Here is a 24,295-nt window from a genome sequence, read left to right as displayed (position 1 = left end):
GTTTTGGAATTGGGCAGTAGGCAGAAGCTGGAAGAGTTTTGAAGGTCATGTGAGAAAAAGCCTAGATTGCCTTCAATAGATTGTTAGTAGAAACACGGCTGTTAAAACTATGCCTGTGAAGGTTCAGAAGGAAGTGAGGATGCTTCACTGGTGAAGAAAGTTCATGTTGTCTTGGAGAATACACAAATTACCGTAAACAAATTGTTGGCTGAAATATGGACATTAAAGGTGCTACCAGTGTGGACTCTGAAAGAAATGAGCAACATGTCTTTGGAAACTGGAGATAAAAGGATCTTTGGTATGAAGCGGCAGAAATCTTAACAGAGTTGTGCCATACAGTGATGTGCAAAGCAGAAATGTTCAACAATGATTGCAGATATTCGCTGAGAAGATTCCCAAGCGAGATGTGGAAGGCACAGCCTTTTGCTAAGCAAGAACTGTTAAGAAAAGTGAGCAGGATTTGTTGATTTGGGAAATTCTCAGACTAACTAGATGGCAAAAGATGCTAAAATTAGGAGATTTACTGTCAAGAAAGCTGTGATCCAGAGAGAAAGCCAAGGGTGTGACTGGATTTAGTTTGTGCCTGGGGTCATAATTTAGAGTATTGGGTCACACAGAGGGCTCTTTGAAGAGATTAGGTGTATGACTCAGCCACGTCCACAGAAGCCAGGAATAGCAGAGATTAGCAGGAAAAGCCTGTGGAGGGGTCTGTGGTCTAATGGATTTCTAATGGATCCCCATGACATACACAGGAGACCCGTAAAGTTTCTGAGAATGTCACTCCAGCAGAAACACCACCAGCTTGAACTGAGAGGACAAAATGAAAGAGGGTTATAGAACTCCCAAAACTCTATAGAAAGGAAGCGGGCTGATCAAACTATTTGGCTACAAACACACACTACCCTTCATGAAAAAGGAAGGATGGCTTGGAAAGCAGAAGCTTGGGTCCAAAGCACAGAGTCTCAGGCCACAGGATCTTGTTTACAGGCCTTGAAAACAAATGGAGTTTACCCTGCTGGGTTTCAGAATTGTCCAGGACCAGTGATGCCTTTTTTCTATCCATTTTCTCCCTTTTTGAGTGGGAGTGTCTGTATCTGGCAGGCCATGACTATCCCACCATTGAAGTTTATTTAGGAACAGATAACTTGTTTTCTAGTTTTACAAGTCCACAGATAGAACATTTGCATCATGATCAATCATATCTAGAGTTCTATTTGTACCTGACTTAGACAATGTTTGAGATCTTTGAGCTGATGATATCTAGATAAAATTTTAGGCTTTGAATTGACGCTCTAATGGATTGAGACTTTTAGGTATGTTACAATGGGGGTATATGTATTTTGCATACTGGATGGATGTGAATCTTTGGGAGCTAGAACATGGATTGTGGTAGGCTGAAGATTGGCGCCCAAATAGTCTACGGCCACACCACCTTGCATGCGCCCGATCTCGTCTGATCTCGGAAGCTAAGCAGGGTCGGGCCTGGTTAGTATTTGGGTGGGAGAATGGCCCCCAAATATATCCTAATCCCTCAAACCTGTGAGTAGTACCTTACAGGGCAAAGGGACTTTGCAGATGTGTTGAGGATCTGGAGATAGGGAGATTATCCTGGATTATCTTGGTGGCCACTAAATGTAATCACAGGTGTTGTTATAAGAGGAGGAAGAAGGAGATGTGACTACAGAAGAGAAAGTAGATGTGAGGATGGAAGCAAGAGGTTGGAGTGAGGCAAGAAGGGGATCATGTGAGAAGAAACTCAGGCAGCCTGCAGAAGCTAGAAGAGGCAAGGAAGCAGATTTCTCCCAAAGCTTCCAGAAGGAACTGGCCCTGCTGACTCCTTGACTTTAACCCTGTGAAACTGATCTTAGACTTCTGTTTCCAGAATTGTGAGAGAATAAATTCCCTGTGTTTTTTAAAAATGTTTATTTATTTATTTATTTTGAGAGAGAGAGCGTGAGCTGGGGAGGGGCGGAGAGAGAGGGAGAGAGACTCCCAAGAAGGCTCTGAGCTGGCAGCCAGAGCAAGATGTGGGGCTCTATCTCATGAACCATGAGATCATGACCTGAGCTGGAACCAAGAGTCGGACGGACGCTTAACGGATTGAGCCACCCAAGTGACCCCAAATTCTGTGTTGTTTTAAGGCATAAAGTTTATGATGATTTGTTACAGCAGCCACGGGAAACTTATACAGTGTCCAACATGTTTCCACCTTAGAACTTCTGCACTTTTTCTTCCTCATCAAATACTCTTCCTCCAGAATATCCATGTAATTCCTTCATCATACTCAAATATTTTCTCACACTTCCTGTTCTCGGTGAAACCTACCTATACCTTTCTATTTGATGTTGTAAGCTGCTCTTTCTCTCTCTTTTTATTTGTAAGCTGCTCTCTACCTGCCCTGGTTAGCACTCTTCACCTCCTTCTCTTCTCTCTTTCCTTACAGTGCTTAGAACAGTGCTTCGAACATACTGTATAGCTTATTTATTGTGTTCATTGTTTTTTATCTGTCTTCACATGCTGGAGTATGAACTCCACAATGCCTGACATCTTTGTTTTTGTCATTAATGTATTGCAAGTACCCAAGACAGTGCCTGGGCAGAGGAGGTGCCCCATAAATATTTAAGTGAGGAAATAAAACCTCCTACCCAGTCACTTCCTCAGTAGATCTCGCTTCCAATTTCATAGGGAAAATTAGAAAGCATCAGAGAAGGCACCATCTATTTTTCTTTCATCACGCCTATTCATGGTTTTCCTGCCTTCCTGCCTTTTACCAGAGCATCGGAATTTCCCCTCCTGTTGAAGGCAAATCCCTCCACCAGCATTTTGGTTTCTACCTACTGCCACCTATTGAGGAAGATGGAATATAAATTACGCTCCTTCCTACATTGCCCTTCTTTACCTCTCTCTTTTTCTTGGCTTTTCCCTATCAATATTTACACGTGTTCATGTCTCTTCCTGTCTAAAAACATCAGTAGTCTCTTCACCCTTGTCCTCTTCCTCTATTCACTTCCCCTTCACTGCCAAACATTTAGAATTGTGATTATTGTTGTCTCTACTCCTTTCGTACCACCCATTCATTCCTCAACCCTTTGCCGTCTGGCTTTCACTCACAAGCCTCCAGTGAATCTGCTCCTGCCAAAGTAGAGGATGATCTCTTTCTAAATTCATGAGACACCCCGTAGTCCTTATCTTCATTGAACTCTTGGGAGCATTAGGCAATGACTGCCACACCTTTCCTTGTCATCCGTTCCTTTTTGCAAGAACTGCTCTTCTGATTCTCTCTGCTTCTCCGTACTTTCTCAGATACCTTTTTTCCCCCCCTCCTTTTCGATAGACTTTATTTTTTGGAACATTTGTAGGCTCACAGCAAAATCAAGCAGAAGCTACAGAGAGTTCCTATTTACCCCCTGCTCCCGCACATACCTAGCCCCCCACTCCCCCATTATCAATAGTCCTCACCAGCGTGGGCATATGTGTGACAACCGATGAAACTACATTGACACATTATCACCCAAAGTCCATATAATTTATATGAGGGATTACTCCTGGTATTGTGCCTTCTATGGGTTTGGACAAATGGATAATGGCTTGTATCCACCATCACAGTATCATCCAGAAGAGTTTCATCGCCCTAAAAGTCCTCTGTGCTCTGCCTATTCATCCCTCCCTCCCCTCACTCCTGGCAACCGCTGATCTTTTTCTGGCTTCATAATTTTTTGCTGTAGAGTTGCAATCATACAGTATGTATGTATGTAGCCCTTTCAGATTGGCTTCCTCTTCAGTCTTAAGTTTCCTCCATGTTTTTTCATGACTGGATGGCTCTTTTTTTTTTTTTTTAACCACTGAATACTCTTCCATTGTCTGGATGCACCGCCATTTATTTATCCATTTACCTTCTGAAGGGCATCTCGGTCGCTTCCAAGTGTTGGTAATCACGAATAAAGCTGCTATACTTATCTGTGTACAAGTTCTTCTATGGACATAAATTTTCAATGGCTTTGGATACGTACTAAGGAGCATGACTGCTGGCTCGTAGCAAGGATATGCTGATAAGAGTATGTTTAATTTTGTAAAAAAAAAACCCGCCAAACAGTCTTCCAAAGTGGCTATTCCATTTTGCACTCCCACCAGCAGTGAATGAGAGTTCCTGCTGTTCTACATCCATACCAAAATTTGATATTTCAATTACCTTTTAGATTCCTCTACCCCTCCCGCCCCCACCTCCAAATATTGTTGTCTCCCAGAGTTTTGTCCTAGGCTAGCTTATCTTTTCATGTCACATATTCTTTGAAGCACACAGCTTCGAGGACCGTCTATAAATCAAATTATTCCCACATATATTATTTCATCAGACACGTGTCAGCTGGTGTCATAGGTGCCGTGGGTAGAGCAGAGACTAAGCTGGACACAGTGCATGGGTTTTCTACCTGGGTTGGGGTCGGGGGCGGGGGGAGGCAAAACTTAAAAAAATTTAAAAGCTAAGTAAGGTGATCTGGAATAATAGAATTATGTTTAAAACGAACTCAGAATAACAGTAGCCAAGGTAACTGGGCAGGTGCAGGGTTGGGAGCCTACTTGGATAGAGGGTCAGGGAAGGTCTCCTTGAGGAGATGGCAAAACATTAAAAACTGCAAAATTATCTAAGATCCTCCCTCAAGAGATGTCAAACATGGCAGTTCTCTCATTTGAAAATGAGATCAGCTGAGAAGCAAGATCTAAACATATTCCTGGTGAGTTTGCTTCTGTTGAAGCCAGTACATTCTAGCTTGGTATAAATACAATATTTAAACTTAAAATAATGTGAGTCTTAATGTACTTTTTAAGTTTTCGACATTTTTCCAACTACTTTAATGTGCTGGAAAAACATTGACCACTCAAAAAATACATGAAAATGTAGAGAGAGGAGTCTAGCCTCAGACTCCTGGATGGTTCTGGACAGCACTGGAGCTGAGATCTGAATGCCATGTAGAAGTGTGGGGAAATACGTGTGCCCGGGTCTTCTGGGCCCTTGTAGACCAGAGGAAGAAGTGTGGGTGTTTTTTTCTAGTTGCCTTAGGGAGTCATAGAAAAGTTTTGAGCAGGAGAGTGGTGTAATTTTTTTTTTCATTGCGATATAGTTTGACATTTAATATTATGTTAGTTTCAGGTGTACAACATAATGATCTAAGATATGTACGTATTGTGAAGTGTTCACCACAGTAAGTCAAGGAGACATCCATCACCACACATAGCTACAATTTCTTTTTCTTTAAAAAAAAAAATTTCTTTTTTAACGTTTATTGATTTTTGAGACAGAGAGAGACAGAGCATGAACGGGGGAGGGTCAGAGAGAGAGGGAGGCACAGAATCCGAAACAGGCTCCAGGCTCCGAGTTCCAGGCGGGGCTCGAACTCACGGCCCGCGAGATCATGACCTGAGCCGAAGCTGGACGCCCAATGACTGAGCCACCCAGGCGCCCCTACAATTTCTTTTTCTTGTGATGAAGACTTTTAAGATATATTTTCTTAGGGGTGCCTGGGTGACTCAGTCAGTTAAGTATCCGACTTCTGACTTCAGCTCAGGTCATGATTTCCTGGTTCAGTGAGTTCGAGAACCCCCTCTTGGAGCAGAGCCTGCTTTTGATCCTCGCGCTTACATTCTCTCAAAAATCAATAAACATTAAAAAAAATGTACTTTCTTAGTAACTTTCAAATATGTAAAGCGGTGTTGTTAAACATAGTCATCCTGCTATACGTGTACATCCCACGACTTATTTATCTTCTAACCAGAGGTTTGCACCTTTTGACCTCCTCCACTCGTTTCGTCCACACCTCCTCCCCACCCCCTGCCTCTGGCAGCCTCCTATCTGTTCTCTGTATCTACGAGTTCCGTTTTTTTGTGCATTTTTGCTTTTGTTTGTTTGCTTAGATTCTCCATATGAGTGAGATCCTACGGTATTTTGTCTTTCTCTGGGATGACTTATTTTACTCAGCATAATACCCCCAGGGTCCATCCATGTCCTTGCAAATGGCAAGGCTGCCTTCTTTTTTTCTGGCTGAGTGATATCCCGTTGCATTTATACACATTCTCTTTATCTACACCTCCACTGATGGACACTCGGGCTGCCTCCGTGTTCTTGCCTGTTGGGAATAAGGTTGCCATAAACATGTCACCAGGTCTTTTCGACTCAGTGTGGTGGTTTTCTTCAGATGAAGAAGTAGATTTCTGGGATCACGTGGTATTTCCGTTTTTAATTCTCTTGAGTAACCTCCACCCTGTTTTCTATGGTGGCGGCACCAGTTTGCACGCATCACACAATTCCGTGGCAATTACGGTAACGGCGTTTACTTGCCTGCAACGCCACTCCTCTGGGAGCTCCATGAGGACCGAGAGGAAGGATTTCTTACTCGGTAGGTATCCCGGCACACTGGCTGAATCTCTCCATGATTTCCCTTTCAAATTCTGATGGGACAGTAAGGTGGCTCATCACCTCGTGGGTTGACTATTTAATGCCAGGTCACCTCACCGGTTGGGATCAGTCTCTGGATTGGCCGACCTTGGGTCAGGTGCCCATTTCTGGTGCAGCTCAGGCTATCCCTTGCTCAAGAAACGTATGATGTCACTTGAGGACTGTGGATACTGAAGTCTCCTTAAAAATTGCTGGTGGTCTTGGTAAGCATTCTAAGTGACATATCCAGATATATAGCAGCTTTGGAACAGGGCACTGAGCTCAATCAGCTCACCGTCTCTTTATTTCATAGCATTTATTCTTTCCAAAAGGGAGGATGTGGTTGGCTCAGGCTGTTTCCATTGAGTTGAGAGGACGCCCACTGAGCACTGTTTACCCACCAGCTTCTCAGAGGTGGTTGCCCTTCATCAAGCCTAGAGGATGTGCTGCCTGTTGTTCGCGTTGATATCTGGTTCTGAACAGCCCATGTGGGTGAACTTGACTAAAAGCACACATACAAGAGTGAGGCAACATAAGTAGTGGGAGAAGCCCCCTTGGAGCTTACTTCCATCGCCTTGAAAGGAAGCAGTACAAGAACTGAACTTTCTGGAACTCTCTGGTCCACTTATTTATCAGGCATCATTGGAAAACGAGAGTTTCTTTCTTTCTTTTTTTTTTTTTTTTTTTAATTTTTTAACCTTTATTTATTTTTGAGACAGAGAGAGACAGAGCATGAATGGGGGAGGGGCAGAGAGAGAGGGAGACACAGAATCGGAAGCAGGCTCCAGGCTCTGAGCCATCAGCCCAGAGCCCTACATGGGGCTCGAACTCACGGACCGCGAGATCGTGACCTGAGCTGAAGTCGAACGCTTAACTGACTGAGCCACCCAGGCGCCCCGAAAACGAGAGTTTCTGTATCAGTGAGCCTTCCAGACAACTGAACACACTCCATTTGACATGCAAACCCAGAGAAAAACTCGAAGCATCTTATGAGAATAGTTCTAAAAGGTATCTGATACTCTCGCCTTTCATCAACTAAGACCTTGGACATCATTTAACTTTTTAAATGATGCTTTGATGACTTGGTTATGTGCATCAGTCATGGTCCCAGGCCCACAGGGCCTACTGGGCTGTGAGGAGTCCTTTGCTCCAGCAACAAATGGCCTCAGCCTGCTGACTTTTATGAGTTTGGGATATGCTTTTAATCATTATCCAATATCTTTTCTAGACTCCGTGTCTTACCCGAACGTCTTTTCCCTGCCGCATCCAACTCTCTTAGGAGGTGCTGTTCTGAATCTATTGTTGGCTGAGATTCCAGAAATCCAAGGCTGGGAAAGGTGGCTGTTGAGTGTGGGTAACCACCGAGTGAGGAGATTCTCTTGTCCACGAGGATTATGACTTGCCTGCCGAGATGCATGGCTTCCTTGCTTCCGCACCTACTTTCACATCACGTCTTAGATTCCCGTGACATGCATGTTAACTGTGTGCCGATTCTTCGAAGTGCTAATTGAAAATCATAGAGTCCAAATTTAGGTTTGGAAAGATCTTTTCTTTTTCCATTTTTTTGTATTGTGCTAAAATTGCACCTAACATCACATTTACTCTCTTAACCATTTGTAAGTATACAGTTTAGTGGTATAAACTTCATTTACATTGCTCCGCCCCCGTCGTCACCATCCATCTGCAGAACTCATTTCATCGGCTAAATCTGAAACTCTGCACCCTTACGCAATGACTTCCCAGGGGCTCCTTCCCCCGGTCCCTGGCAACCACCATTCTACTTTTCTTTCCCCCTCCTTCTTTCCTTCTCTCCTCCTTCCTTTCCCTCCCATCCCTCCCTCCTTCCCTCCCTCCCTTCTTCCTTCCTTCCTTCCTCCATCCTTCCTTCCCTCCTTCCTTCCCTTCCCTCTCCCTCCTTCCTTCTCTTCTTCTTTCCTTCCTCCCTCCCTCCCTCTCTCCTTCTCTCCCTTTTTCTTTCCTTCCTCCTTCCGTCCTTTTCCTTCCTTCCTTCCTTCATTCCTTCCTTCCTTCCTTCCTTCCTCCTTCCTTCCCTCCTTCCTTCCTCCTTCCTTCCCCCTCCCTCCCTCCCTCTCTCTCTCTCTTCCTTTCCTTCTTTCTTTCTCTCTTTTTCTGTTTCCTTAGATTTGAAACGATCTTCTATTGTTACCTGGTTTCACCTTCCATCCACATATTTTAAGTTCTTTCTGGAGCATGCTCTGACACTCGTCGATTATTCAGTATTCTTTATCGTGGCTTGTTTCCTCATCTGTTAAAGGAAGTGACTTAAAGCATTGACATCGTAAGTTTTCAGGATGTAGGGATGGTAACAATAACAATGAAAATAATCATATCTTCCCTGGCTGGAGACACTTGTTTGAAAGATGTGTGAAAGGTGAAAGATGTGTGGTTTTGGGCAGAAATTGCTAGTGATGCAGACAGAATGTTTTCTTGGGAAGGATGGCCGAGAGTCGTGGGAGAGAGATGGGAGTCACCTTGAGGCTATTTAGTGGAGAGACAGGCCCAGGGATGGAAGGAAGCCCAACAGCAGAATGGCCATGGACTGATGCAGGAAGAGGGATGAGCCTCGTCAGCCTCTTGTATGTTATGACTCCCTCCTTTCTCTGTTCCCCTTCTCGTCTGGAATATGAAGGAGCCAATCAGGTGGTTGTGTGGGTTACAGTGACTGAGTGAGCGAGGCCCCCTCCACCACGCTTGGCCACACTGTCCTGGATTGCTTCCTATCTGTGAAGAGGAAAGCTTGGGAGGAAAACTGACCTGTTGTTCAGAGTCTGATAACAGAATTCAACAGAACTGAAGCCATATTTCAGAGGACCCAAGGGAGCTAGGATGGGGACAAGGATTGTTACAAATGATGAAGAGAATTTTGTAGACCCTAGCAGATATTTACCAGCTGTATCTTCAAAAAAGGATTAACCTTGGTCTCCCCAATTTTCCTCTGCCTGGCCTTACAAACTTAAAAAAAAGAGGCCATATATCTTCTCTAGAACATATTTTTGGAATAGGAGACAAGAAGAATTAGGAAAAAAATAGCCCAAGTTAAATCAGTTATATAGTTATAAAATCATAGACCCAGAGTGGAAAGGGCCCTAAAGATTTTCTAGTTAACTACATGCCAGCTCATGCATTTCAACTGCGACATTATAGATAATAGATTGTCTCTTTTTGAGCACTTCTAGCAACAGGGAATTCAGAACATCCTAACGTAGCTTGGGCCAGTCTCGGATAGCTCTAATTGTTAGAGATTGTTGCAAGAAATCTGATTTTCTGTAGTTTCCACTTACTGATGCTTCCTTTGTCTGGTAGAATAACTCCAACCCATTATATGTCAGACGTAAACTCTGTGGGCAATTATTAAGTTATTTTCAGAACTAAACACCCAAAGTTTTCAATGTTCGTTTTATTCTGTTGGTTTCAAGCCTTTTTTTTTTTTTTTTGATTTGAGAGAGAGAGAGAGAGCGCACACACGCAAGTAGGGGAGAGAGGCAGAAGGTTAGAGAGAAAGAGAGAGAGAGAGAGAGAGGGACAGAGAGAGAGAGAGAGAGAGAGAGAGAGAATCTCAAGTAGGCTTCAGGCTCAGTGCAGAGCCTGATATGGGGCTTGATCCCATGACCATGGGATCATGACCTGACCCAAAATCAGGAGCCGGACACTCAACCGACTGAGCCACCCAGGCGCTCTAGTTTCAAGCATCTGAACTCTGCTAGCTGTTCTCCAAGGAAGTTTCAATTTGATAGTGTTTCTCCGTGTGGTACCCAGCATGGTCTCATCGGCACAAAGGGGAACAAGGGGATCACTTTCTTTATGATAGACTCATTATTTCTGATAGCAGATCTTAGGATCACGTTGGCTTTTCGGTTCACAGTCAACTGGACACAAGCTACTGCTGCTCCAGGGCTTGCCTTACTGGCTTTAGAATGCAACCAACTATAATAACCTATCATATTTCACAGGGGCCATAGTCCCAAAGTGTTAAGGGGCAAAGAAGGGTTGGCTTTTAGATGACATCCGTGACCAAACAGAGCCTGCTGGACAGAGGATAAGTGCAACTTCACACAGTAAACCCAAGATGCTCACCAAGGAGAGAAGCCCTCTTCAACCTCCCCACAAGGCAAATGGCAAGAATTGGCCTTATGAGTTCCTCCCCAGAAAGGGGAATGAAGTACTAGGGGCTCTAAATGTAGATGGAAACCTGGAAACTTCTTATTGGCGAGCAGGGCATGAAGACAAGAGACTGAGGAGTCATTCCAGAGGTCAGTCCTATGAAGAGCCAGAGGATGAAGTTAAAATACTGTGATGTTATTCTCACCACAAAACAAAAGAGTCAAGAGATTGAAACCAAATTGCTTTTGGTGGTCTGATCATGGAAAATGGCGGAATCTGGGTTTTCAATCACTCAAGCAAGGTTTTCCTGGCTTAATCCCATCTGGTCTTTCAAAGGGGGTGTCTGTCAACACGGACTAGGGCAGACCCTTGCACTGCAAATTTATTGAAGTTGGCCCATTTGCTCAGACTGAGAAAATTTTGGGCCTGAAATTCGTTATCTATCCCTCCTAGTTTCCTGTCATCTGCTGATTTAATAAACATACCATCACTGTCATGATCTAAGTCATGCAAATGTTTAGTAGAGCAGGCCAAGGACAAATAGTTCTATGGCATGATATAAAAGCCTCCCTTCAGGTTGACAGCCATCTATTAATCACAACTCTTTGAGGATAGCCATCCAAGTGCTTACTAATCTATCCAATGGTACCAGCATTTAGCTCAAATTTCCAAATCTTGTCCAAAGGATCTAATGAGAGACCCCGTCAAGTGCCTTGCTGAAGTGCAATTTAGTATGTGTTTTTGCAATTCTCTGTGCCAAAGGCAGAATGGAGGGTGGACGGGCATGATTTATTCTTAGTGAACCCATTGTGACTCTTGGTGATCACTGCTTTCCTTTCGAAGTGTGTCCACAAACCATTTCCATTTAAACCCGCTTGGAAATTGCTCTAGAGATCGTCACCAAGCCTATTGGTCTTCAGCTGATGGAGCCTTTTTTCTACCCTTTCTTGAAAACTGGGAAAATGTTTAATCCTTTCCAGCCTACTGAGACCTCTCTCATTCTCCACAGTTTTTCAGAAAATACCTATAACATTTCAACTTTCATTATTTCTACAAGATTCTGGTGGCAGAATCTTGTGTCGACCTGGACATTTGAACTCGCTGAGGGCAATGAGGTGGATTATAATAACTTTGGCTTATCTCTTAAAATGTTTGCATTCTCTTATATGAATATCAATCTCCTTGAGATAAAATAGGAGGAAAAAAATGAACAGGATCCATGATCAACTAGCATCAACCTTTGCCCCAAGTATGAAGATTTCCTTATTCTTCTTGCCTTTGATATACCCTTTAAATGCCATTTTTATCATTTTATCATTGACATTTATCAGTGCTAAAACCCAGAAAAGTGCTTATACAGTTTTTATAGGTGTCTGACATCAGGTTATTAATTTTTTTTTTTTTTTTTAACAATAGCATGGTTTTTGTATTGACTTGATTATGTAACATTTAACTCAGGGCTATCTTTTATATCATTCTTCCTTGGTACTTTTTTAAAAAATATAATTAATTGTCAAATTGGTTTCCATACAACACCCAGTGCCCATCCCACCAGGTACCCTCCTCAATACCCATCACCCACTTTCCCCCCTCCCCCACTCGCATCAACCCTCAGTTTGTTCTCAGTATTTAAGAGTCTCTTATGGTTTGCCTCCGTCCCTTTCTGTAACTTTTTTCCCCCCTGCACCTCCCCCGTGGTCTTTAAAAAAAAAGTTGTGGGGGTGCCTGGGTGGCTCAGTCGGTTAAGTGTCCGACTTCAGCTCAGGTCACGATCTCACGGTCCGTGAGTTCAAGCCCCACGTCGGGCTCTGGGCTGATGATGGCCCAGAGCCTGGAGCCTGCTTCCGATTCTGTGTCTCCCTCTCTCTCTGACCCTCCCCCGTTCATGCTCTGTCTCTCTCTCTGTCTCAAAAATAAATAAACGTTAAAAAAAAAAAAATTAAAAAAAAAAAAAAAAGAAAAAAAAAGTTGTGAAGGCATATTCCAGAGCCACCCAATCGCTGTGAGACCTAGCTCTCTTTAGCTGATTTTGGACGTCTGAAAGTTCCTACCCCCTGTGCAAAACAAGTAGAGCTTTTCTACAACTACTGCCATCATTTGCTTAAGCTAATGTGCATGGGTGTCTGTGCTTTCTAAAAACCACAACAGCCCAATCAGAATGAGTAGCAACCATTCATCCATCCAGTGGAGTTTCTGAGACCTACTATGTGCCAGGGTCACCGGAAACTGCTGAAGACTAAAATTTCTCCCTTCTTGTTTTGGCACTTTTCTTCTTAAAAATCCCACAATTCAGGGTTTGATGACTCGTAACTCCCCATCATCTGATACAATATCATCTGACATACATTGCACATATTTGCTTTATCAGGTCCGGGGGGGGGGGGTGTCCTACGTCCTTTCTTATGAGCTTGTAATGTTCTGTATCTGTGCTGCCCCATGTGGTAGCCATTAGCTACGTGTGGCTATCGGACAGCAGAGATGTAGAACATTCCCGTGATCCTCGAGTTCTGTTGGACAGCACTGGTGTAACTAGTCCTCAAACCCTGTGGAATTTTCAAGCAGGAAAGCTAGGTGCATTAGACACACAGAGCTGGCACTTGCCGATGGTCTGGCAGGCCATTGGAATCACATCCTCGGGAAGTCTTTATTCCAATGGGCTTCTGAGGCTGTCACTTTTAAGGCCGTCCATGTGCTTGGTTTGGGCATCCCTGTATTGGCAAGTGATTATAATGAGTATCGGCTCCTTGGATTCCCCCGAGGAACCATGGTTTGCATATCAGAGTGAGCAAATATTTTCCAGATGCCATTGGTGGTTATTATCATTACCATGCCTAACAAAATGCTGGTACTTATAGACTCTCAGAAAGTTTGCCTGAATGAACAAATGAATTAAGGGAGGTTTCTTTAGGCCCCCCAAAGCCAAAGAAAAGTGCCATGGGGTCCTTCCTTAAGAAGGAAGGAAGGAAGGAAGGAAGGAAGGAAGGATAGAAGGAAGGAAAGTCCCTCCATCTATGAATTTCTCTCCTCTATCTTTGTCTCTTTGCTTCGGTGTCAGAGAGAGCCTCAGAGATGGACTGGAACAAGGTTACAGAGGAAGGAAGTATACAGAAGGAAGGAAGAAGATGATAAAGGAAAGGAAAGGAGCATCATAGCAGAGGGAGAGTCACAGCATTTTAAACCTAGAAAGGACTGAAGAGTCCACTGGGCGTAACTCCCCATGTTGCTGATGAAATATGAGCATTTCATTTGGCATTTAATACAAATCCGCTGGAAAAAAAAAAAATGAAGCAATGAGGTCGAAAGACATAGGTTAAGCAGCGTGTCTAGAGTTACAAAGCTAGTGAGTATCAGAGCAAGGGCTGGAAGCCGGCCCACCTATCCAGTGATTTCCCACCATCTCAGGGTGGCTGAAGAAGGAGGGAGAAGAGAGGGAGCAAGGTAGGTGAATGTGGGGTGGGGGGTAACCTGAGGGGAGGGAGAGAAAGTAAAATGTGTATGTCAGCTGTTGGCCTCCCTTGTGGCTTTAATCTAAGCAGAAAAAGATTTCACAGGCTCCTCACCTACTTGATCTGAACCTCATGGGGTCCCCATCCCCCAAGAGACTTGTGAGTGGCAGGAGACTTGCCTGAATGGCAGGAGACCACACCCAGCTGAGTGATCCCGGGCAAAGTACTGCCTGACTAACTTACACGACCGGGTTGCGTCTAGTTAAGCAACCACTTGTCCATCATAAGCTTGGTCCAGACCCAAGCTGATTTCTGAAGCAGCTTGGCGTTCCTGAAAAATCACCTGCTCTAGACTAAAAACCCACTGAAACGGAATTTGGCAAGGATTTCAAACAGAACTCTCGAGTGGCTTTGTCACGTTCCCTCCCCAACTGATCCTTAGACAGTCAAGTTCTGAAGGGGGTTCTTGAAAACGTTTCCACTTCCCTTTCCTTCTCACCTCTAGAAAGCTCTCCACGTCAAGAACGTTGACATCAGAGTAGGGAGTTGGAGGTCGCACACAACTGATTCCAAATGCAAGCTGTCACACGGTTGAGTTACCATGTGGAAGGGACCTATGTTCTCTGATACAGTTTCGATAATAAGAGTAAGGTGCCAGGACCCTGGAGACAGTCATTGTTATGTGGGACCACAGTGCCTGGGGAACATCATGTGACCAACATACGTTAATTACATGTGTGGCTCAGAGTGATGAGGCCTGAGTTTGAGTCCTGGCACCCTTGCTTGACCCAGCAGTAAACTTGGGCAAGTTGCTTGATTTCTTTCTTTCTTTCTTTCTTTCTTTCTTTCTTTCTTTCTTTCTCCCTCCTTTTCTTTCTTTCTTTCTTTCTTTCTTTTTTTCTCCCTCCTTTTCTTTCTTTCTTTCTTTCTTTCTTTCTTTCTTTCTTTCTTCTTTCTTTTTTCTAAAAAAATGTTTTATTTATTTATTCTGAGACAGAGAAAGAGAGAAAGAGGGAGTGGGCACAAATGGGGGAGGGGCAGAGAGAGAGAGAGGGAGAGAGAGAGTATCCCAAGCAGATTCCACGCGGTCAGGACACAGCCCAACGTGGGGCTCAGTCCCCGTGACCCGTGAGATCATGACTTGAGCCGAAAACAAAGAGTCGGACGCCCAACGGACTGAGCCACCCAGGAACCCCTTGGTTTCTCTCTATCTTCGCTTTCTTATCCGTATCACAGGACTATTAATGGTGTCCTCGCAGATGCGAGGACAAATTGAGATCACGCACGTGGAATGCTTGGCACAGCGCTGGGCACATGCTAAACATTAGGTATCATTATTACCGCCTAACGCCGGCTGATCTCTTTATGTACGCTTCATTGTCCTTGGGGTCACCAAGCAAGCTGGTTTAAAATCCTTGGCCAAAAACATCTGCCCAGTGGCAGCATTCACACCACACTTGCGATAAATGTCCTAACTCCGACCTAGCTTCAGCTGGGCTGAGTGAGGCCAGCATCAGGTTTTATGGGTCTGACGAAGATGTTTGAAATATTGTAGGAGACTGTCAAAGAATACTTAGACCCACTCCGAAAAAGGGCCGTTCTTAATTTTCATCTTTCCTGCAAGTCAGAAAGATATATACTCTCCAAATAAAGGCAGTTTCCTCGTCCTGAAGTTATGGCAGCTTAGTGATACAATAAACAGCACCCTGTCATAAGGACCGCATAAAACATGGCCTGACATTTCTTTAAAAGTAAAAAGAAACACGACTGCAGCAGATGACCTTTCCTCTGAGGGCACAGCTGTTTCGTGTGGTTGGAGGGACCCGTGGTTTCATACTTAGGGGCTACGATATATGACTGGCTTTCCACAAAGTGTTTCCATGAGAAATTACAGTACGTTCTAAAGGGGAGACGCCAATTCTGCGCAGTCGCATGAGGCAGGAGGACTTATTTCTTACCCCTCCCCCACAACCTCCCCCCCCCCCCCCGCCCCCTTGATGTCTTCCAAATGATAGCGTGCTGAATACTTGTGATTAGAAACTTCTTTAGTGTGTGAAGTGTAAGCGTCCTTGGGAATACTGGGGCGTCTTCTATTTCCTGGGAGATTTTGATTATGGGCCTTTTGCGGGGTTGATGGGTCGACACCCTTGAGGGCCTGTGCATTTAGAAGGGGTCACTCAGAACACAGTGCTTCTGTGGGTGAGGCCTGGAAGCCTTTCAGGGAAAAGTGAAAATAATAGCTTTGTTAGAGATGGTAGGTGAGTCCCATTCTCTCGAAAAATGTTTATTCCTCCTGGAAAGTGCTATTTGTGCAAGGCGTTGAAAGGATCACGAAAAGTAACGTCTAGAATGTCTCATCGTGCACGTGTTGTGTGGCTGAGATTGGATGTTGTCTTCCTTTGCTTGTTTTCCAAGTTCTCTTTAACATGTTTTATTTACTTCATAATGAAATTAAAGAGGAGGGTGGCCTCTCCATTTAATTTTTTGATTTTCCCCGTAGGTATCGGTGGCTACTGAAACATTCCTGTTAAAGCACCGGATTCCACCCCCCCCCCCCCACCCCCCAATCTCTGTCCTCTAAATAAGAATAATAAGTCCTCTGAGACGGGGGTTATCCTCGGCAGGGTGGGGCGGAGAATATTCCAATTACTGATGGCTGTCGTTCCAGTATAAAAATGTGCTCTCCTCGCTCATATCCAAAATCCTGCTACCGAACTGCCAACAGCAGGGCATCGAGAGCACGTCCCAGTACGGTGGGAGATGTGTTCTGATTTATCTGTGCTCTCTCACCTTGTCCCCTGAGTGACCAAAGCTGGGCATATGCAAAATGGCTGGCTTGGTTTAGAAATACAAACGGAGACCCTGAAACAGTTGACTTATTGGTAATTAGACCACACTGGTATTGAACCCGTGACCTCAGGCTCATTAGAGCTGCATTTGGGCCAACTGAGTTGACCAGAAACAGATTCAAAACAGTGAGTGATAGAGGTCTTTGGTGCAGGGTCAAAGGCCTATTTACACTACCCAATATCATAAGTGGCTTCTTTCTCTGCCATTTGAAAGGAGCGGCAACAGATGAAAATGGCCATATGGATAGGTCACTGCTCTCTGCTTCGTATATGTGACTTGTACAGCATTGCTATTCTGGCCAACTCCCACCTTCCTTTAACTGCATTTCCGTGTAACTCAAGGGTTAACGGAGAGAGAGACAAGTGTTTTAGCAGGACTTCACCCCACCCCCTTTCAGTTGCTAATGGCTAATAGTAACAAAAACACTGGGATTAAAGTCCATTTCTTTAGGAATGGTTTCCTTTGAAATGACACCCTTAGATTTAAAAATACCCGCGGTTAATCATTATGTTCGCTCTTTGCTTTTCAAGGAGATCTCAAAGCAGGTGACTTGTCTTCATTTTGTGTAGAAAAGGAGTCCAGCTCCCAGTGGTCGCGCAGGATAAATGGAAAAGGCAGGACTCTCGAGAATGATGAGAGACACTCAGTGTGAAATCAACAAAATGGCATAGAAAGAGCCTCCCAGTATAACCGGATTTTTTTTATGGGATCACACTGACCTTCCAGGTCAGTGGGAAGAGAATGGATTCTGTGATCATGACTAGCCATTTAATAAAGGTAGGTTTCTGCTTCAGACCACACCCAAAGTAAAGCTTAAAATGTGAAAAAAAAAAAAATCACAGTTTTAAAAAATGGTGAGGTCATGTTTAAAATGATCTTGGGAGGCCTTTCTAAGTGTGCTGGGAAGTGCAAAAACCCTAAAGAAAAATACGGAATAATTTGATTCCGTAAAAGTTTATCATGATCACTTATGTATACCAAATACTAAATAATATTCAAAAGCAAACGGGAAGGCCATAGTTTTGGTACCTATGAAAGAGTTAATCACAAGATATTTATGATGCATATGGAAGATTTCATAAAGCATTTAGAAATCAACAAGAAAAAGAGGAACAAGTTAATAGAAAACAGATAGAAGAAATGAACATCACTTTACATAAGAAGAAATGTAAATAAATGGCCAGTGAACCCATGAAAAACATATCTAACCTCCCTGGTAAATGTCAAGAGTTGCACATTTAAACAACTGAAAGTTAATTTTTCTTCCAAAAAATTGGCGAAGATAAAAATAAAAATGCTGGCAGTGTTGCAGGGAAATAAGTTTTTTTTTTTTTTTTTTTTTTTTTTTAATACCACTTGTGGCCATGTAAATTGCTGTAACTTTTCCAGAGGGGTATTTGGAAATGCAGAAGAAAAGCCTTGAAATTGCACTGTGCTGTGACCCATAAATTCTACTTGTAGGAATCAGTCTGAAAGGAATAATCAAGCCTATGTGCAAAGATTTTGCGTTTAGAATGTTGATCAAAGCACCTTTATAATAACTAAAAATTGGGCACAGCTTAAGTTTCCAACAATGGGGAATCAGTTAAATGTATCATGGTATGGGTGTATGATGGAACTTCGTGTAACTTTAGCATGTGGTAGAAAAACATTATATTTAATGTCAAGGAAAAATATTCACTATTATCTTGTTCTGCAAAAAAAGTAGCTTAAAATTATATCATAAAGTTACATGTTATATATGCATAGGAAGATGGGGTAGAATAATATATATCATATATATCAAAGTATTAAAAACACTTTTCTCTAGGCGTAGGAATGATAGATATTTTTATTTTTATTTAAAAGTTTTTGTAATGTTTATTTATTTTTGAGAGAGAGAGAGAGACAGAACGCGAGCTGGGGAGGGACAGAGAGAGCGAGACACGTAGAATCTGAAGCAGGTTTCAGGCTCTGAGCTGTCAGCACAGAGCCTGATGCAGGGTTCAAACCCATGGACCATGAGATCATGACCTGAGCCAAAGTCGGATACTTAACCGACTGAGCCAGCCAGGTGCCCCAGGAATGATAAATTATTTTAAAATGTCTCCTTTTGTCTTTTTGATGGTTGGTTTTTTTTGCTTTAGAGTGAACATGCATTACTTACAGGACAAATGACAAAGCAATATAGTTTGTTTCAAGTATCATGGCTATAGCACAGTTTAATCATGGAGATTAAATGGGACAATGTAGAAGCAAGTTCCTAACACAGGATTAGAAAAATAAGGGGGCCCCGGTACTGAAGAGTTGGATTTGAATTTGAATCTGAAAAGTTACCACGTAGTCCAAGAACTTGTAGCACTCTCTGTTAAAGACTGACCTCCCTAGACAGTGGCTTGTATGTAGTCCCAACCCATTTGGTTTCTTCGGCTTTGCAGGTAGCCTTTCTATGTCAGTGGTTCCTACAGAGCTCCGTAAGATGTCAGGCAAGGAACAGAGAAAAATAAATAAATTCCAGCCTGTCATCTAAGTTGATCTCTATCATATTCGTCTTCTCCACTCTACTGTGAGGCATGCTGGACTGTGACCCCTTCTTTAAGGTGAGCTGAGGCAATGAGTCTTCCTCCACAAACATTCCTGAGCTCAAGAGCATTTGCTGTATTGTCTGTCCTGCTATGCAAAAGTAGAAATTACGCACATGCCTCCAAAACATCAAAGTGAAGCCCAAAGCTGGTTAACTACGGATTGATCACGGACCCCCCTGGAGTATGCTTTGGATGACCGCAGGGAGAGGTGTGTTCGCAGGTGAAGGGCACGCTCAGGCGGGGAGGCAGGGGGCTGGAGGAGAGGGTGGGAGCTGTTTTGGAGCCTGGTTCCCCGTGGAACCCCATGGATTCCCCTGGGTCCTTGGGAAATAAAAGAACTCTATATGGGAACGGAAAATGGCACTCTGTATAAAGGGTCCCTTTAAGATTTGGGGTGTAGCACAGCACTTCTGTGGGATCACTTTGACAAGGTCAAAGTTGTGTGCATGTGCTTACACGGTGCACTAGTGGTTCCTGTAGTGGGGTGTTAGGAATTAGAGGAAGATTTTTCTTTATGTCTGTGGAGTATGGTGTTGGGGGCATTGCCGGTGTCCAAAGCACACAATGGCAATCCTTTTGGTGATGGAGAAGGAGGATGGAAAAAAGAGTTTGGAGGTGAACTCCACACTAGAGCCATCAGGGCTTATTTCTGTGCATGGGAAAATCCCCTCAAGAGGCCCCAGACATAATTCTGGGGAGCTTGTTAGGAAGTTGGATATTCCATTAGAGCAAGCAGAGTAGAAAAACTCAGCAAAATATGGATTGCAACTATTCATGTAACTTCCCTTTAAACCCAGAGCTTAAGTGCCCTGGGAAAACGTGTCTTACATGGACAAGTGTTCATTTCTATGATTAATTCAGCTGGCTAGAGCTTGGTACTAATGAGACCAAGGCCAAGGCTATTGGCTCTATCCCCATAGGAGCTGTTAGAGTCTCATGGCTCGAACACTGAGGTGACACCCTTCACCCTTGCACATAGTGGGGATTGGGTGAGAGAGTATGATGTCTGACTCCGTTTTTAATGCTTTTCCAACCCCCACGTTTTCCCCTCTAACACAATGCCACCGCTGAGCGCACTCGCACTTGGGATTTTGGAACATGACAATCTAATCAATGATATTGTCTCCGGAGCCACATTGCACTTGAAAAGCAGGAGCTGCCCAAATTAGAGACATCGCAGGTTACTCTGTTAGCTAGTCGCTTCAATGGTTACAGGTTGCTTTACCAATCGGTTTTCACAGACAAATGCAGCTTGAAAGAAACCCTACCCAGGTCACCCTGCCACCTGAGAGTTTGGGATCTTGCATAAAATAAGCCTATGTTCTTTCTCCACCTTCCAAGAAGTCGTTGGCAATCTGTAGCCATGTACATTTGGAAAGGAATCAAGTTGGATGCTTTGCCTGGGGCCCCAGGATCCTCTGCCTTGCAGAGTTCCCTCCCTTTGGTCTGAAGCCTTCCAGCCGGGGCTTTAATTACCCCCACACCTTCTCGATCTCTGTATTTATCAGGATTGTTTGACTTGCGCGTGACTGAAACTCAACTCAAACCATCTTTATTTACCAACTCACATACCTGGGAAAGATACCAGGTTTATCACAGAATCTAAAGAAGAGCTGCAGAGATCGGAGTCTTAGAAATCGGAACTGCAATACAACCCTACCAGAGACTTTCACTTTCTTTCTTTCTCCTTTTCTCACCTTGGCTTCTTTCTGAGAAAGGTTTCCTCTGTGCGATAGCCAGCATCCCCAAATGCGCATTCTCCTGGGTTAGCAAACACAGCCCTTAAACCACCTTCTCCAGGGGCGCCTGGGTGGCTCAGTTGGTTAAGCATCCGCCTTCGGCTCAGGCCGTGATCTCACAGTTGTGAGTTGGAGCCCTGCGTTGGGCTCTGTGCTGACATCTCAGAGCCTGGAGCCTGCTTCAGATTCTGTGTCCCCCCCCCCTCTGTCTGCCCCACCCCTGCTTGTGCTCTGTCTCTCTCTTTCAAAAATGAATAAACAAACAAATAAAAAAAAAAAAACCTTCTCCAGAATCTTTATGGTAATCCAAGAGAAGGGCTCCCTATGCCCATTTCTTAGACCAAACATTGTTTGCTGAGGGATTGAAGTACTAGGATTGGCTGGGTCCAGGCCACGTGTCCATTCCTTTGGATTGTGTGTATGTGCTGCGGGATGGGGGGAACAGGGAAATTATTTTTTAAAAAAATGGAAAAACATGGGAATTGTGCATATCTAACAAAAATAGTTATTGCAGTTCTTGACCTTGTTGTCCAAGAAAACAATAAAATCTTCCGAAGAAGCCCAGAGTAATACAAATGCAAATCAGAGGAGAAAAGAAGCCTCTTTAGCCTTTTTGCTAAATTTGGAATAATTTTTTTTTAATAAGAGAGAGAGTCGGGGAGAGGGGCAGAAAGAGAGAGAATCTCAAGCAGGCTTTACACTCAGCATAGAGCCTGATGTGGGACTCGATCCCACGACCCTGGGATCATGATCTGAGCCAAAAATCAAGAATCAGGTGCTCAACTGACTAAGCCACCCAGGCACCCCAGAATTTAATTGTTATATTGTCATAAGGACTATCATTTAGGTCCTTCTTTAATGGATAAGAAAAGTAATTCACCGATAATTGAAGTGAATTGCCCCAGACACATTGCCCAATTAGTGCATAACTGGACAAAAACCCAAAGCTCCTACATCCAGGTTTGTTATTTTTTCCTGTGTTGGCCTGCCTTCCACAGACTGGTTCTCAGACTCAACGGTGGGAATTTAAGAGTAGTTGAAGGTCAGCCTTGATGGTCTTTAAATCCCATGGCTAGGGCAACTCCCTTTTCTTGCCTCCAGATCTGTAGGCACATCTGCTTTTAGAGGTAAATGGAATATGTGGGGCCAGTCAGTCATGGACCTCAGACTCAAAGTGAATCCAGGCCTCCTTGTCTTATTGGTCAAGTGGGCTTTTTTGGGTCACAGTATCTGGGCAGAAGGAAAGGAAGGGAGAAATCAAAACTCAAACCCAGTCTGGGGCCCCACTTCTACCTAAGATGTAGATGGCCCCAGAGAACATTGCTTCTGGCCTGACAATGAGAAAAAGCTGGATAATTGATAAAATCATGGCCTTTTTTTGAGCTTATTAGAGAGCTGAGGTCATAGAGCAACCCAACTGAACATGAACCCCGGGAGACATGAGGACACATGAAGAGGTAGCATCCATAAACAACTGAAATTTTCAGCAAATTCTCTCCCTCTCTCTCTCTTTTAAGTAGGCTTCATAGCCAGCGTGGAGCCTAACATGGGGATTGAACTCATGGCCCTGAGGCCAAGACCTGAGCTGAGATCAAGAGTCAGACACTTCACCAGCCCAGCCACCCAGATACCCTGTTAGCAAATCCGTAAAGACCAAGTGTGGGCTGATGTTACTTGGTAGTTATTTGACCACGGACAGTGTGCTGGGCATTGAGCAGAGTAGGATCTTTTCCAAAGGGGTCAGTCTGGTTTGGACCCTTTTCCTTCTACAGCACTGAAGGTGGGTGTATTGGTTCTGAACTGTTGTGTAAAAAGTTACCCCGTAATTTACTCCTTTAAGTAACTGAAAAAAGCAAACATTTATTGTCTCAGGTTCTGTGAGTCAAGAATCCTGGTGCAGCTTAGCTGGGGATTTCTGGCTCAGGGTCTCTCCTCAGGCTCCAATGAAGGCATAGATCATGGCTGTGATCATCTCAAGACATGACTGGGGAAGGATCATCCAAGCTCATGCACCTGGCTGTTGGCAGGGCGTAGGTCCCTATGGGCAGCTAGTTAGAGACAGAAGTTTTTTTTGCCACGTGGGCTCTCCACAGGGCAGCTCAAAACATGGTAGCTGTGGGTAAGTGGGTAAGTGAGAGAGCCAGAGAGGATACCCAAGAAGGAAGCCCCAGGCTTTTGGTCACCTAATCTCAGAAGGGACATCCCATTATTTCTGCTGTGTTCTGTTCATTAAGAGTGAGTCACTAGGTCCATCTAAAACTCAAGGAAAGGGAATTACGCAGGGACATGCATACCGGGAGGCAGAAACTTTGGTGGCCACCTTAGTGGCTGCCTACCACACAACAGAAGACTGTATTTGGGGACCCATGGCTAACTATTACACCCTTGGGATAGGAGGTTGTAAGCAGGAGTGAAAAGCATTACAATGCCAAGTTGTGCAAGGAGCTTTGATAGGAAAGTTGGAGCCGTTAAGTATCAAGGATTTGAGACTTGATTGGGTTAGGGTAGAAATTCACCAACAACGAGGGAAGAAGGAACACGTGTCACATGCTTCATGTTATGTCATTAAATTATCAAGTAAACCCATGTAGGCAGTATTAGCCCCATTTTACAGAGGAAGAAATGAAGGCCTGGAGAAGTTGAGTGTCTTCCTCAGGATTGCAAAGGTAGAGTGATGAGGGCTGCACAACTCTGTAAATACACTAAAAACCATTGGATTATACAACTTAAAACAGATACAATCTATGTTTGTAAATTATATCTCAATAAGCTATTAAAAAAAAAAAAAAAAGACCATGTAGTGGAATGGAAATTTCAGACTTCGTTGTTTTTAGCTCTGTATTAGTCAGCTCAGGCTGCCTGACTAAAATGCCACCGAGTGAGTGGCTTTGACAACAGACATTTATATTCTCAGTTCTGCAGGTTAGCCGTCTGAGACCAAGGTATTGGTATGTTTGGTTTCTCCTGTGGCCTTTCTCCTGGCTTGCAGATGGCTGGCTTCTCCTTGTGTCTTTATACACAGCCCCTCCTCTGTGGGCACACATTTCTGGTATCTCTTTGCGTGTCCACATCCCCTCGTCTTATAAGGATGAAAGTCAGATTGGATTAGGACCCCACCCCTACGGCCTGATTTGAACTTAATGACCT

The 24,295-nt window shown here is 43.9% G+C and overlaps 1 long non-coding RNA gene across 1 annotated transcript; it reads left to right on the top strand.

Annotated features, from left to right (window-relative positions):
• The first annotated feature begins 17,509 nt into the window (after nucleotides 1-17,509).
• LOC109277406 (uncharacterized) lies at nucleotides 17,510-21,068 on the top strand. The gene is made up of 3 exons (XR_008421471.1): nucleotides 17,510-17,626; nucleotides 19,267-19,424; nucleotides 20,651-21,068. It is a non-coding gene; the product is annotated as an uncharacterized LOC109277406 (long non-coding RNA).
• Nucleotides 21,069-24,295: the final 3,227 nt, after the last annotated feature.

The sequence above is a fragment of the Panthera pardus genome, unplaced genomic scaffold (assembly GCF_024362965.1).
Source record: "Panthera pardus isolate Hobbes unplaced genomic scaffold, ASM2436296v1 HiC_scaffold_13, whole genome shotgun sequence".
Lineage (NCBI taxonomy): Eukaryota > Metazoa > Chordata > Mammalia > Carnivora > Felidae > Panthera > Panthera pardus.
Note: the sequence above shows the minus strand (reverse complement) of the source record. Positions and strands in the feature narration are given on the sequence as shown.